The 15,936-nt window shown below is 40.7% G+C and overlaps 1 protein-coding gene and 1 pseudogene across 1 annotated transcript in view; both read right to left on the bottom strand.

Moving 5' to 3' along the window:
* LOC131397475 (zinc finger protein 582) overlaps positions 1–15,936 on the bottom strand; it is a 157,692-nt gene that overhangs the window by 124,991 nt on the left and 16,765 nt on the right. The window lies entirely within an intron of this gene.
* LOC131397940 (zinc finger protein 420-like) lies at positions 37–7,055 on the bottom strand (annotated as a pseudogene).

The following is a 15,936-nucleotide window of genomic DNA, read 5'->3' as shown; positions in this document are numbered from 1 at the left end:
TCAGTCCATCTCCTGACTCATTCTCCACATGCAGCTGAAGATGAAACCTAACTCCTTGCTAGTCTTGCGGGCCCTGATAGAGGCAGATGAGGGGAAATCATAACACGTCTCCTGCAGTTTTCAGAGGCACGCTGTCTCCAACATTTGTTGCTGCACAACAAACTCAACCTAAAATGAAGTAGCTAGAGCAAGGACCTTTTTTTTATTTCCTATGATTCTGTGAGTGAGAAATTCAAACTAGGCATGTGCTGCCTGCTGGGGCTGGAATATCCAAGATGGCCTCTTCATTCACAGCTGTGATACTTAGAATAGCTGGGGTCCTATGTCTAGGCCTCTGTCTTCGCTGCCAGCTGGGTTCCTCAGCTTTATTCCATGTAGTCTCAGAACCTGTCCCTCTTCACTTGACCTCTTCATATGGCCTTCCCAGTGGGATGGCTGGACTTCTTGCCCTGAGCTTCCATGAGCGTAAAATAGAAGATGCCAAGCCTTCTTTTGGTTTTGACCTGGAGCTGGCACAGTGTCATTGCTGTTACATTCTGTTGATTAAAGCAAGTTATAGGCCCAACCCAGATTCAAGGAAAGGGGGAGTGCATTTCATTTCAGCAAGTGAAATATCCTGATATGCACCTTAAAGATCTACTAAAGGGAATGTACTTTAGATCCCATAAAGTAGAATGTGTCTTTGCTCTTCATCTATGGTGGGGTTCTTTTTAACTCCTAATCCTATTTCTCACCAGCACATACCTCTTTTTCCATTTGGTCTTATATAAGGCTCTGTGTTTTTACAAAACATGGTTCTTTGATACTGCTGTTTCTTTATTGTAAAATGACCTATAATAGTTGTCTGATTGTTCACATGGATGTATTCACTGATGACTTATTCACTAACAAACATTTATTCCTTTTTTAAAACTGGTCTAGTGTTGTGGACCCCCAAGATCACCCCCAGGTTCAATGATTCACTAGGAGTAGTCACAGGACTCAGCATATAGTTGTATTCATGGCTGCGAAGTCAGGGAATAGTCCACAAGAACACCCGAATTTCTGATATGAATTGCACATTCAGGGGTCCCCAAGGTCACCCTCAAGTTTGATAATTCACTAGAAGGACTCGTAGAACTTACTAAAAACTTTTATACTTGTGGTTATGGTTTATTACAGTGAAAAGACACACATTACAGTCAGCCAAGGGAAGAGACTCATGGGGCAGAGTCCAGGAGGGTTCAAGATGCAGAGCTTCCATTTGTCCTCCCACAGTGGAGTCATGGACAGCGTAAACTCCTCCCAGCAACCGTGTGTGACAATATGCATAGTATGGCCAGCCAGGGCAGCCCACCTGACCCCTGGTGTCATTCTTTATTGGTGCCCCGTCACATAGACATGGTGGGTTGCTTATGTGGCTCACCTCAGTCTCTAGGCCCTCTGGAGGTCACACTGATACCGTGATACAAAGCCCCACTATAAGTCACATTGACTCTCTGGTGTGGTCCAAGTTCCCTAGGTAAACAGAGAGACTTAGCAGGCAGGACATTCCAACGGGTCAGAGATTACCTCCCAGGATCTGAGGGCAAAGCCTAGATCTGTCTTTGGGAAAGATTAAATTCTTTACCACACAACAGCTGAGATTTATTATAGCAAAAGGATACAAAGGAAAATCAGCAAAGGGAAAAGCCTCATGGGGCAAAGTCTGGAGGACACCAGGTACAAGCTTCCAGGAGTTCTGTGAGAAATATATGTTTGTTGTTTAAGCCACCCAGTCATGGTATTTTGTTATAGCAGCCCAAGCTGACAAAGACATCTATCTACAAAAAACCTACAGCCAACATCATAATTATGGATGCTTTTCTCCTAAGATCAAGAAAAAAGACAAGATCTGCTCTCACTGCTTGTATTAAACACTGTCTTGGAGGTTTTAGTCAGTGCAATAAATCAAGAAACAAAAACAAAAGGCAGATTGGAAAGGGAGCAGTAAAACTATTTGCAGATCACATGATCATGTAGAAAGTCCTGTGGATTATACAAAAAATTACTTTAGAACTAAGTGAGTTTAGCAAGGTTGCAGAATATAAGATCATTCTATACACCAGCATCAGAAAATTAGAAATTCAAATTAAAATACCACCTACAATAGCACCAAAAATATGAAATACTTAAAAGACCTGTACACTAAAGACTACAAAACACAGTTGAGAGAAATATTGAAGAAATACAGAGATATCTTTATACATTGAAAATCTCAATATTTTTAAGACATCACTTCTCCCCAGAATTCATCTATGGGTTCTGCACCATCTCAATCAAAATCCCTATAGGCTTTTTAATAGAAATCAACAAGCTGATTCCACAGTTGATATGAAAATGCAAAAGATGAATAGTCAAAACAATTTTGAAAAAGAGTAAAGTTGGAGGACTTATATTACCTGATTTCAGGGCTTGTAAGGCTACAGTCATCAACAGAGTATTGTCATAAAAACAGAAAAAGAGGTTAATGGAACAGACTAGAGTTCAGAAATAAACTTGTACATACATGGTTTGATTTTTGAAAAAGAAGCAATGGCAATTCAGTAGAGAAGGGAAAGTTATCAACTGGTGCTGGAACAACTGGATATCTATCTGCAAAAAAAAAAAAAAACGAACTTTGATCTACCTCTTGTACCAAATATAAAAATCAACTCAAAAATACAATACAGCTAAATGTAAAACCTAAAACTACAAAACTTTTAGGAGAAAATATTTGTGACCTTAGATTAGGCAAAGATTTCTTTGATATGACACCAAAAGCACAATCCATAAAAGATAAAAATGATAAATATAACCTCCTCAAAATTAAGAATTTCTACCCCTCAAAAAATGCTAAGATAATGAAAACAATAGCCTAGAAAACATATTTGAATATCGCATATACGATAAGGGACTTTTACCTGGAATATATAAAGAACACTCAAAACTCAAAAGAAAGCAAACAAACCAATGTATAAATGGGCAACAAATTTGAACAGATACTTCACTAAAGATTAACTAATGGCAAATAAGCACATGAAAACATGTTCGATATCATTTGTCATTAGGGAAATGCAGATTAAAACCACAATGAGGTACCACCACACACGTTAGCATATGTAAAAATAAAAGGAATGACCATACACCAACATTACAATATGGAATGAATATTGGAAAATACTAAATTAGGATACTGTTTGTAGGCATGTCAAAGTATATGTTAGTATAAAAATATATTTGGAAGGAATAATGTCAGTGTATTAGAAACCTCTTTCATGCATAACTGTACACAATTATATAAGCAACTGACTGATTTTATTATACGCACTTAAACATTCTGTTAGTTTGTATAGTGAGGAAGAACAGTGTTGTCACAGATCAAGAATGGCTGAAATTAGAGTAGTAGAAACTATAATAGATAGCTGTAATGACTTTATTCTGATCTTGTCAATCACCGATTTATCCTAAAACCTAACAAATGTTGGAAGTAGAGACAGAATATAGCTTTCTCTCTGTTCAGAAATTTTCACAGAATATATATGTTTGGAAGAACAAAGAAAGCAAAAAATTATATTGATTATGTCATTCACAACATAAGTGAAGAATTTAACAAGTATATGTTTCAAGAACTTAACATTTCCTGCAAAACAAAAACAAAATAATACATTTTAGGACCGCAAGCAGTTCTTTCAAGCCTCACATGTAAAGATGTCAGAGATGCTTAAAGACAAACTTTAAAAACAAACAAAAAAACCTGGTATCATGAGAATGTCCTATTTATACTTGACTGAAGGAAACCACAAAAGTAGTTTTGTGGTTTGGATACAGAGGCAGACATAGTTAAAACTGGTCTTACGGAGACATAGCTTAAACTAGTTTAGCTAAAGTTTTGTTCAGTTCTCTTGTTCCAGGGACAGCCTTTACAAACATTTGTATAAATAAGTTATGTAAAAATTCAGAAACGTAGCTTTCTTTCTAATTTTTAAAAATTTCCTTTCAAATCAAGGCTGGGTAAAGAAGACAGTTTATTTCACTTTTTTTTTTTAAAAAAGGAAACATTTAAATTACACATTATGCATATGTTTAGATGATTCTAAGTTGTTCTTATTTTTTGTGATTAATAATTATATTTAAATACCACATACTAATTCTACATATGTCATTGTACCATTCTTCCATGCAAGGATCAATTGATTTTTAAATATTTTCCTCCCTTTTAGTTAAGCTGCCTAAACTTTGGAAGAATAATCAACCTTGGATAGGTATGTTCTTCTAAATTCCTGAAAAATGATCTAGTTAAAAAAATATATTAATGATTATATCACTGGTCTAAAAAGATTCACATTTTAAAGAGAAAAAACTAAAATGTATTAATTTGCTGGTACTTATGATTTTTTAAATTTAAATTCATAATTAACATGTAAAAAAGTGTCTGGCTGTCATAGATACTCAATGTTTTTTTGTAATTTGGGAGGCTGAGGATATCTGCAAATCTTGGTTTCTGTTTGTAGATGGAGACTATGCAAGACACAGAAAAGGAGCTGATAAGATCTGCATCTTTTCAAACTTGTAAATTTGTATCATAGATACTTTCTATACACTTATAGGTTGGTAAATCTATGCTCTTAACAACTGATAATATTAGATTTTTTTAAAAAAAGACTTAATTGGATTCCCTATAAGATCTGTCCTTTGCTAATCTTTACCCAATTCTGGAAACTTAGTTTTTCCTTCTTAGGAAGTGAAGATCATCTAAAATTTGAGATTTATTGGCATCAAAAATGTGAAGTGTTCAACCTTATTTTACAACGTCCTTTATGTGTTACTACATCCTCCTTATTTTTAGTAATACTGTATAGTACTTTTATGAAATTTGCTACGTTTATATTATCCTTTTAAAGAAAAGCCGTCAAGGTTGATAAAACCTACTCTGTTTCAATTTTAATGCATTTGTCCCCTTAATTCTGTCTACTGCTGAGTTCTGTTCATTTTTTAGCTTCTCAAGAGGTCTCTGGTTCACTTATTTACAGTGTTTGTAGTTTTCTGGTCTATAAATACATTTAAGGTTATAACGTTTTTGAGTATAGATGTGGCCACATCCCACAGGTTTTGTTTTGTACTGCTTTCATTCACTTCATAGTGTTCTCTTGGTTTTACTGAAGCAGAAAATACTGGGTAGTAGGTAACATAAATATTGTTTTATTTTTTTCATTTTTACCTGAGTTCCAGCCCCCTATGATTTGTTACAAAGTTTTCCACACCTTCCTCAACTTCTTTGATACATGTTTAACTGTTGTTTTAAATGCCTGGAGTTTTATTCACTATGTGTTTTCTGGTGCACAATAAATGATAACCTTTGAATGGGGATTTTTCTACTTACATTCTTCAATATGAATTTTCTGATTAAAAGAGCCTTATGGCTAAAGAACTTCCCACATACATGACATTCACAGGATTACTTTACCTTGTGTATTCTTTTATATAAATTAGGATTAGTTTAAGCTAAAGATTTCCAAAATTTCTCCACTTATGTGGTTGCTTGCCAGCATGAATTTTCCAATAATTAATGATCGATAGGTAGTGTTGGGATGCTTTTCTACATTATCATATTAATATGGTCTTTGGTGATGAATGTGATGATGAATCTGCTGATGAATGTAACATGAGTCAAACCAAAAAGCATTTCCACATTTGACAAGGTTATACATAATCATAAATTACCTGATGTTCCCTGAGAGATGAGATGAGTGAAGTCTTTCCCTCACTTATTAATAGGGATTTTCTGTAGCATGAATTCCTTAAGGTTGAGGAAGATGACAGTGTCTGAAGGCCTTTCCACAGTTTTTATATACATCAAGAATGAATTTTCTGATGTCAGATAGCTGTGAACACTGACTAAAGGCTTTCCCACATTCCTTGCATTCATCAGGCTTCTCACCAGTGTGAATTATCTGATGTTGTTTAAGGTATGAGCCCCGCCTAAAGTCCTTCCTACATCTTTCCATTTATAAGGTTTCTTACCAGGATGGATTCTCTGATGTTGAGGAAGATATGAACGATGATTGAAGTCCTTTCCACATTCACTACATTGATAGGGTTTCTCACCAGTGTGAATTCTTTGATGCTGGATAAGCTGTGAGATAACCATAAAGGCTTTCCCACATGCCTTACATTCGTAGGGCTTTTCACCAGTACGAATTCTCTGATGTTGAATAACTAGTGTTAAGTGACTAAAAGCTTTTCGACATTCAGTACACTGATGTGGTTCTTACCAGTATGGTTGCTTATATGTACGTTAAGTTGCAAAATCCGAACAAAGGCTTTTCCACATTCATTACATTTATATAGTTTCTCACCAGTATGAATTCTCAAGTGATGGTTAAGCTGTGAGCCCTACGTAAAGGCCTTGCCACAAACCTTAGATTCATAAGGTTTCTAACGAGTATGGATCCTCTGATGTTGAGGAAGATATGAACAATGACTGAAGGCCTTTCCACGTTCATTACATTTACATGGCTTCTCATTGGTATACATTCTTCAATGTTCCTTAAGTTACGTGACACCTCTAAAGGCCTTTCCACATTCCTTACATTCATAGGGCTTTTCTCCAGCGTGAATTCTTTGATGTGGAGTAATTAGTGTTAAGTGACCAAAAGCTTTTCTACATTCAGTACATTGATAGGGTTTTTCACCAATGTGAGTTCAATGATGTACATTAAGTTGTGAGAGTCAAGCAAAGGTTTTTCCATAACCCTACATTCATAGGGTTTCTCACCAGTATGAATTCTCTGATGTTGCGTAAAGAGTGTAACATAACTAAAAGCCTTTCCATATTCTTTACATTCACAGGGTCTTTCCCCAGTATGAATTCCTTGATGTTGAGGAAGATAGGAATGACGATGGGAAGCCTTCCCACGTTGCTCGCATTTGTAAGATTCCTCACCAATATGAGTTTTCTGATGATTAAGAAGAGATTTATTCTGCCAAAAACCTTTCCTACATTCAGTATACAAATAGGGTCTACTTCCAGATAAAACTTTCTGAAGCAGGTTATGGGATGTTTACTGTCTCAAAGTGGGTATTTCTTCATCGGTGATTATGACTTGACTGGAATTTCCTTCCTCATTTCTTTGATGTCTCTCAAATGTGCCTTTACATTCCCAGTCATCTTGGAAACTGGTGTCCTCAGGATCTTTGTTGATAAATTTTTCCATTTTCTCCCATTGGGATACCCAATCTGAAAGACAGTGAAAAAGAAGAGATGCTTGTTTTAGTCCCTGCTCTCAGGTGACTTCCTCTTTGAATGGAGAGACGCACAGGGAGTGGTTCATGAGTCAGAGAGGCCCCTGCAGGAGCGTGCGCCCATGAAAGTCATACTCTGCTCTGTAACCCTAGGGACTCTGAGGGGTCCTTTCCAGGTATTACCTCAAAGGTGCTCCCTCCCAGCTGACCTGGGCCACTACCTACAATGCCACTGCCCTTGATCATCCTCCACTCACCTGGGCACAGGCTTCCTGGGACATTGCTTTCTGCACTCAGGCTTCCTTCCTTTGCTCCAGTAAGGAGATCACATTTGGCTTGGAAATAGAAAAACCTATGTACACAGGAAGAGATGCAACAGAGACACAAGGGGGTGTCCTGGAATTCATATCCATTTCCTTGTTATCAGTGAAGAAAAGAAACTAGAAAAGGCCAGAGAAGAGGAGGAAGTCATCTTTGGAATGGGGAAGAAGCTTCTTCAGGTGTTATCCAACAGAACTATCCATCCCCATTTGTACAAACAATCTCATTGAGAACAGAGTAGAAACTCAACCAGAGACTTGAAAGGCAGCCCAGAGATTCACACCAAAGGAAGCAGATATTCCCGTGGGCAAATTTCAACCTTCCAGGGATGCTAACATCTTACCAAGAGAGATGAAGTTGCTGAAGTTCTCCAGCATCACATCTCTGTACACATCCTTCTGAGTCCCAGTCATCCTGAGAGAAGACCACGGCCACATCCCTAAACACCACTGACCCCTGAAACAACAAACTGAGGATTTGTGCCATTGAAGTAAATATTCATGACTAGAAAATTGGAGGGATGAAAAAGGATATTGCAGGAAGTGGGGAGACACTTCAAGGGAATATGGTGAGGCAGGGTGAGGACAGTGAGGAAATTGTGGCAATTGAAGAGAAGGGACTATATGTTCTTGACGTTTCTACTGAGAGCAGCACAACCTCCTTCATAAAGGGAGATATTTCCATCAAAAGACACTTCAAAGAACAAAAAGAGATCAGATCAATGGTTTCCCAATAAATGAAACTATATAGAAGCTGACTACACAACTTTTTAACGTCTAAATTTTTCTCTCTACTCCTTCTGTTCAGAAATTAAGGAGAATATATGACAACATATTGATATTTTTAAAATGTTTGAATGCTTTCATAATAAAATGTTTCAAGAAAAGTCAAACCAGAGAAGTGGTTCTCAATTAGGGGCCATTTTGCCCCCAGAAGACATCTGGCAGTGCTGGCCGACATTTTGGTGGTCACCACTGGGGAGGGGATGCTACTAGCACCTAGTGGGTAGAGGCCAGAGATGCTGCTGACCCGCCAACGCACAGGACAGCCCCCCACAGCTAAGAATTATCGGCCTCAAATGTCATTAGTGCTGAGGTTGAGAAATCCTGAACTAGAGAAACAATTTTTCCATGGAATCATTCCAAAATGTTTAACAGACTCTCTGTGTTAGGAATTAGAAAATAAGATTTGCATATTATTTAAAAATATATTGAAGAGTCAGGTTCATCACTGTCTGCATGTTACCTTCCCTCACTAGGTCAAATCCTTTATTAAAGATTTATTTTTCTTGGCTGCATACTTTCCCACAACATTGCACTCAACCTTTGTGACTCAACCTTTCTTTGATTTTTGGACACTTGAGGTCAAACTAGATATCTTTAGGGATCTTCCTAGCTCTGATTGTTTATGGTTTTCAACAACTCCTGCATTCTGGCTAGTCTCACCTCACCCATCCCCAATTGTCCACTTTCCTTCCTTGTTCCTGAGCAATAGAATGCTGATGGAGGATAATCCAGCTCACACAGACGTGGCCCACTACCCACACAGGTGGCTCAACCTCAAATCTGACCTTGGCTCAGATGTCCACCTGGAGCGATTCTTGGGCAATATCCTGGATTCTATAACCAAACTCCCAAATGCCATCCCCAATTCAAAAGGTCTGAAAAAGAAGGCACTGTCATCACAGCTGGAGACTGAAACATTCTGTCTTATTGCATTTGGGCTGCTATAACAAAGTACCACGGTCTGGGTGGCTTATATACAACAGAAATTTGTTTCTCACAGTTTTGGAGGCTGACACCCAAGATCAGGGTGCCAGTATTATCGTATTCTGGTGAAGGCCCTCTTACAGGTTGCAGATGGCCAACTTCTTGTGCTCACATGGTGGAAGAGGGCGAGGGATTTCTCTGGCGCCTCTCTTATAAGGACACTTATCCCATTCATCATGACTGATTCACCCACTAAAGGCCCTATCACCAAATGACATCACCTTGGGGGTTCAGTTTCAACATATGAATTTGGGGGGACACATTCAGACCATGGCAGAGATCAACCAACACTACTGCCCATCTTGTCCAATGGGAAACCCTGGTCTGTGGATTACCATTAAAGCTTTATTACGTGTGGTTCCTTTAAACACTATTAGCTCATCAAATCATGTTCCATGTAGGAATCTTTCATTTTTCCCTCAAGCATTCATTTTTCCCTCAAGCAATGCATTTCTGGTCCATCAAGGCTCCTGGCTGAACTGAGCCCATAGGAGATTCTAAATGATATGCTGAACACATAAATCCAGGTCAGAGAGGAGAGGGATTCTTAACGAGGGCTCGGGCCTATTTGATCCTTTCACCCTCTCAAATGTGAAAAACCAGGGATTGCAGGCATGGGTGAGACTGAGGCAGGAGATATTCCTACACTCATATAAAATGACCACAGCTTGAGAAAGGAGAAAGAAAACATGGCTTACCTGGGACATGGCTTTCAGAATAGCAAGGGCTGATGAGTCCTCCTCCAGACTCCTCTCCTGGGGAAGGGTGAGTCCTGAGAAGTCAGAGCCAAGGAGGGAAGAGAAAACATGAGAGGTCAGGCTTGCTCACAGCTCCCAGAAGGACAGGTTGCAATTCTCTTCCTCCCCTTTCCTGTGCCGGCCTTCCAGTGTTCATGAACATACTGAGTATTTTAGACAGACTTCCAAGATGTCCCCCACCCCCTAATTCCACCCCTCCCATGTACATGCCCTGTATAATTACTCTGTAATTAAGCTACTAATCAGTTGACTTTGAGTTACCAAAAGGAAGATGAATTTGAGGGGGCCTAACCTTATCAGATGAGCCTATAAAAGCAGAAGTCAGAGAGAGACAAGCTCCTGCTGGCCTTGAGGAAGAAAATAAACAGTGATGTTCTGAACTGCCCCAGGAGCCCGGAGTGACCCTGGTAGACAGCCAGCAAGAAAATGGGTGCTTACAACTGTAAGGAAATAAATTCTACCAACAACCAGTGACCTTGAAAGAGGACACTGAGCTCCAGATAAGAACTGCATTGTGGCCAATACCTTGGTTGTAGCCTTGTGAAACCCTGAGCAAAAGATCCAGCTGAGCCATGCCCAGACTCCCATGGAAACTGGGAGATAATGAAAGTGCTTATTACAGTGCTTGCTACATAGTGATCAATATATATAGAGAGAGCTATCTAGATATCTATATCTATATCTATATCTATATATCTATATTGGGTCTCCCTATATATATCTGATCTATAGATCGATATATATCAATATATCCATATAGATATCTCTCTCTCTTACTACACACACACAGACTCTCCTTGAACTAACTCTAGTCAGGCTCCTCTAAGCCCTCAAGGCCCCAGTCTTGGGATCTCTCCTAGGTCCATTTAGTCCAGTTTTAGGAAGAATTCTGCTAGGTCAGTTTAGGGACCCCACACCCCCTTGATATCTGATCAAATTCTCATCCCCCACCTTCAATATCGCATCACTCTGGCCGCCTTCAGTAAGAATTCTATTAAGTCCCTTTAGCCAGAATCGCCCCTTATCCTTGATGTTTCCTTGGTAACTTTCCATCCCTTGACTCTGCTCCTTGGCTACAAATCCCCACTGGTTCTTATGTTCGGAATGGAGCCCAGTCATGTACTGAGGTCGCTCTTTCCCTATGACAATAATTTCTGAGTAAAACTTGCCTTCACTGCTTTAACTTCTGTCGGGCTCTGGTATTCTTTGACAGTCTATGGGGGGAGGCTCAGAGATACTTTCGAGAATTCCGACAACTACAGTCCTCTTCCCAGGGAAAATGCAAATTAACAAAACCGGTCACAACCTGAAGTGGCATGTGAGGTCTAGCGATCCCAGATTAAGAATCTTGAAGAAGGAAAAGATCCCGGCATCGATTTGGGGCCGGACACATTCCCCGCCGCCATGGTCTCTGAGAAATGTAGTCCAGAGGGAAGAGAGCCAGGAATCTGCCATCCCCCCACCACCCCCGAACCCCCAAACACACTCCCCGCACCCCTAAACCAGTTCCGACGCGCCTCAGCGTCCTCCCTCCCGGACCGACTGGCCACAGCAGAGACGGCTGGCACGCCCCGGGCGGAGCGGACTCCACGGACCGTCCACTCGTCCTCACACGGGGACAATCGCTCTGACGCAAGACGGCGCGAAGATTCCGCGTGGGCCCCGCTCCGGAACGCCAGGGCGCTCGGGATCCCCCACCCGGTGCGGGAGCTCGGTCTCGGCCCAGCCCAAGGAACCCAGAACCGCCGGAAACAGAAGAGCCTCCCCCACCCGCAGTCCCTTCCGGGAAATGTAGTCCAGAGGCGGAGGAGCCGCGGCCTAGCCCTCTCAAAAGGGCCGGTCGCCCAAAGAATGCTGGGAAGACGGACCTGGGCAGTGATTGGGCCTCGGTCGCAGTGGCTTCTGGGAAGTGTAGTTCGGTGCCTGACTCCAGCCACGTCTGGAGCCCGGCTTTTCGACCGCTCAACCTTGGCTTCGGCAGGCGGTGCAGGACTGGTCCTTCGTCTGTGAGTTTTTGTGCCTGTGGACGTGACTGGTCATACCTGTCGTGCGTACTGCTCCGAGTGTGAGGTGTGGGGTAGCCTTTGTGTGACAGAGGTGAGGTTGTGGGTCTGTGTGACGTGACACGGTTTATGGGGAGGAGCAGGTTGGTGGATACACGAGAAGGACTGAGCCACTGGGTACACCGACCCCTGCGTGTGGACGGTCGTGACCGTGCAAGGAGGGCCTCGGGATTTGTGGCCTTGTGTGTGACGTGTCTGTGTGGTGACCGCATGTCTTAGAATGTGTGACCGTGGTTATGTATGAAGGTTGGTGTGACAACTTTTCTTCAGTCCGACTTATGAGCGTGACCGGAGTTGTTTAAGATAATACATAGCTGCATGGGCATGAATATGAGTATAGGACTGCGGGTTTCTGGTTGCCTGTGGGATTGTGATAACTTCTTTAGGGTTTGCTTTCTTCATTTATAAATATGATAATAACTCCACGTTTCTTATTACCCTGAAGTTTTGCAGCAAAGGACAAAAATATAAAACATGATAAAAACATGATTTTTACATTAAAGAAACTCAGAATTATTAGGGACAAAAATCCAAAATCAGCCTAAAATCTTAAAATATGAAGATGAGTTTTAAAACAATTTCTTATTATGGTGTGGCCTGTCTTGGCTCTCACATTAGTTAGTCATTCATTTCCTTTTGCCAATTGGAAGACAGCTGTATTAAAATTCAGGGAGCCTTGGACTGTGGAATTGGCTTTCCCCATCCTGAAGCACTGGTCTAGGATATGCATGGCCTGTGATGCCCACCTCTGAACAAGGATGCTTTCCCTCAGACGGTCCCAAAGTTGGTTCACAGCAGCAGTTTGTCCCTGAGCCAGGCACAGAACCCAAGAGTTCCTGTCCCTTAATTTAGTTTTGTTTCCATCAGGCCTCATGGCTTCTGTGATGTCATGAAGCAGATGTCTTCCATCTCTGATACTGCTTTCTCTAAGGAATTGACCACCTTGATTCCACCTAAATGGGGCTGGAATAAAGAGAAGAGCATTTCTCTGCAGGCATTGTGTTTGATGGAAGATTTCAGAGTCACACATACCTGAGTGGCAATACCAACTCAACCACTCACCTCCTAGCTTTGTGTTTTTCCAGTAAGTCACTTAACTTTTCTACATCTGTTTTATTTTTTCTCCTATAAAGAAAACATAAGCTGACTGCAGTTATTTTGAGGAATTATGATTACCGATATTAAAAGGTGAGTTAGGCATAGAGGGGTTGAATCTCACACTTTGAGAATCAAAACCCTGGGGGAGGTAGTGTTCTGTTGGTATAATGGACAGAAGGGAAAAAGGATAGGAAGTATACCTATTTTGTTACTGCATACCTTTTTTACATCTTAAAGTTTTTGAATCATGAGGATATACTGCTTGTTCAAGATATTAAAGTTTTTTTTTTTAATTTTTTTTTTTCCTGAGGAAGATCAGCCCTGAGCTAACATCTGACGCCAGTCCTCCTCTTTTTGCTGAGGAAGATTGGCCCTGGGCTAACATCCGTGCCCATCTTCCTCTACTTTATATGGGATGCTGCCATAGCATGGCTTGACAAGTGGTGCTTTGGTGCGCACCCAGGATCCGAACCTGCGAACCCTCGGGCCACCAGAGGGGAGCACGCGCACTTAACCGCTGCACCACCGGGCTGGCCCCTAAAGTTTTTAAATAGAAATAGAATAAAGTAATTGAGAAGTACTAATTAAATGATATTTAGAAGAAAATTTCCTTGGGCTAGAAAAAAGACATGAGACTATCTAAATATATCCTGCTGAAGTCCCTGAATTTTAAGGACAGAAAGAAACTCTTGCCAAATGCCGGGGCAGAAGCAATTACTGTGGTAGGCAGAATTACGGCCCTCCAAAGATGTCTCCATCCTAATTCCAGGAATCTGTGAATATGTTACATGGCAAGGAGCAATTAAATTGCAGATAGAATTAAGGTTGTTGACCAGCTGACCTTAGGACAAGATTATCCTGGATTGTCCAGATGAGCCCAATATAATTAAAAGGGTCCTTAAAGGTGAAAGAGGGAGGCAGACGAGTGTCAGAATGATGCAATTTGAGAAAGATTCAACTAGCTATTGCTGTCTTTGAAGTTGGAAAGGGGCCATGCTAAGGAATGTGGGCAGTCTCTAGAAGCTGAAAAAGGCTAGGAAATGGATTCTCCGATAGAGCCTCCAGAAGAGAACACAGCCCCGTCAACACCTTGATTTTAGCCCAGTGAGACCTATTTCATACTTCTGGACTCCAGTTGATAAATTTGTGTTGTTTTAAGCCACTAAGTTTTTGATAATTTGTTACAGCAGCAACAGGAAATGAATACACCTACATAAGCTAACAGAATCAGACTAGCATTGGATTCCTCTTCTAGAAAACCAGAAGCCAGAAAACAATGAAGTGATATCTATGGATTTGAGAAAAGCTATGATCCAAGAATGTCCTACCAACCAAAAATATAATTTGTGAAGGTCCAAGAACATTTTTTGGACATATAAGGATTCAGAGAATATCAGCTATATACCGTTTATTGAGATAAACATAAATACTCAAGAAAATGGTCTAACCAAATAGCATTTAAAATAAAACAGTTACGGGCCGGCCCGGTGGCGCAAGCGGTTAAGTGTGCGTGCTCCACTGCAGTGGCCCAGGGTTCACCGATTCAGATCCCGGGTGTGCACCGACGCACCGCTTGTTAAGCCATGCTGTGGCGGTGCCCCATATAAAGTGGAGGAAGATGGGCACGGATGTTAGCCCAGGGCCAGTCTTCCTCAGCAAAAAAGAGGAGGATTGGCATTGGATGTTAGCTCAGGGCTGGTCCTCCTCACAAAATAAATAAATAAATGAAATAAAACAGTTACCTCAAGACAGGGGAAAACAATGAAAAGAAACAGTGGCCAGCAATGAATGTTACTCTGAGTAATCATGAGTGGGTCTGGCAGTAAGTAATGTAAGCATCAAATAAATGAAATAAGAGCAAAACTAAAAGCTCTGCACTAAGAGTTTTCATTAGGTTAGTGAAATGGAGGAAATGTCAAATAAGCTGTGAAGGGAGGGACAGAGAAAGCAAGGGTGGTCTCTTCTTGGAGGAGAGTGGCAAAGAAAATTAATGGTGACAAAGTATAATAGTGCTCTCATTTTGCCAAAATAATGATTAAGAATGGGCAGATAACCACTACCCTAAGCACAGCAGGAAGTTCCAATTTAGCAAGAGAAAAGGGGATTGATCAGCCAACTAACGAAAGGAAAAGACCAAGATAACATAAATAGTACACGCAATGTAAAATGAAAGCAATAAAGTTGAATTATTACACTAAATAAAAATGTGAACTTCCCTATAGAAAAGAAAAATTCAAATTTTGAGTTTTAAAAAATCAGCTGTATGGGGCAGCCCCAGCGGCCTGGTGGTTAAGTTCAGGGCTCTCCGCTTCAGCAGCCTGGGTTTGGGGTTGGTTTCTGGGCACGGACCTACACTGCTCTGTTAGCAGCCATGCTGTGCTGGCAGCCCACATACTAAAAAATAGAGGAAGATTGGCACAGATGTTAGCTCAGGGTGAAATCTTCCTCAGCAAAAAAAAAAATAAGCTGTATGTTTTTTGTAAGAAATAACTAAAATGATGGGTTGAAAATAAATGGATGGGCAAAAACATACCAGGTAACCAAAGATAAATCATTAATGTTAGTATCACATGGTATGGAAATAAAATACCAAAAGGATTACACTAGGCCAGAGTTATCAAACTTTTTATCTAAAGGGCCAGACAGTAAATATAGGCTTCACGTGGCCACAGTCTTTGTTGCAAC

The sequence above is a fragment of the Diceros bicornis genome, chromosome 34, assembly GCF_020826845.1.
Source record: "Diceros bicornis minor isolate mBicDic1 chromosome 34, mDicBic1.mat.cur, whole genome shotgun sequence".
Classification (NCBI taxonomy): domain Eukaryota; kingdom Metazoa; phylum Chordata; class Mammalia; order Perissodactyla; family Rhinocerotidae; genus Diceros; species Diceros bicornis.
Note: the sequence above shows the minus strand (reverse complement) of the source record. Positions and strands in the feature narration are given on the sequence as shown.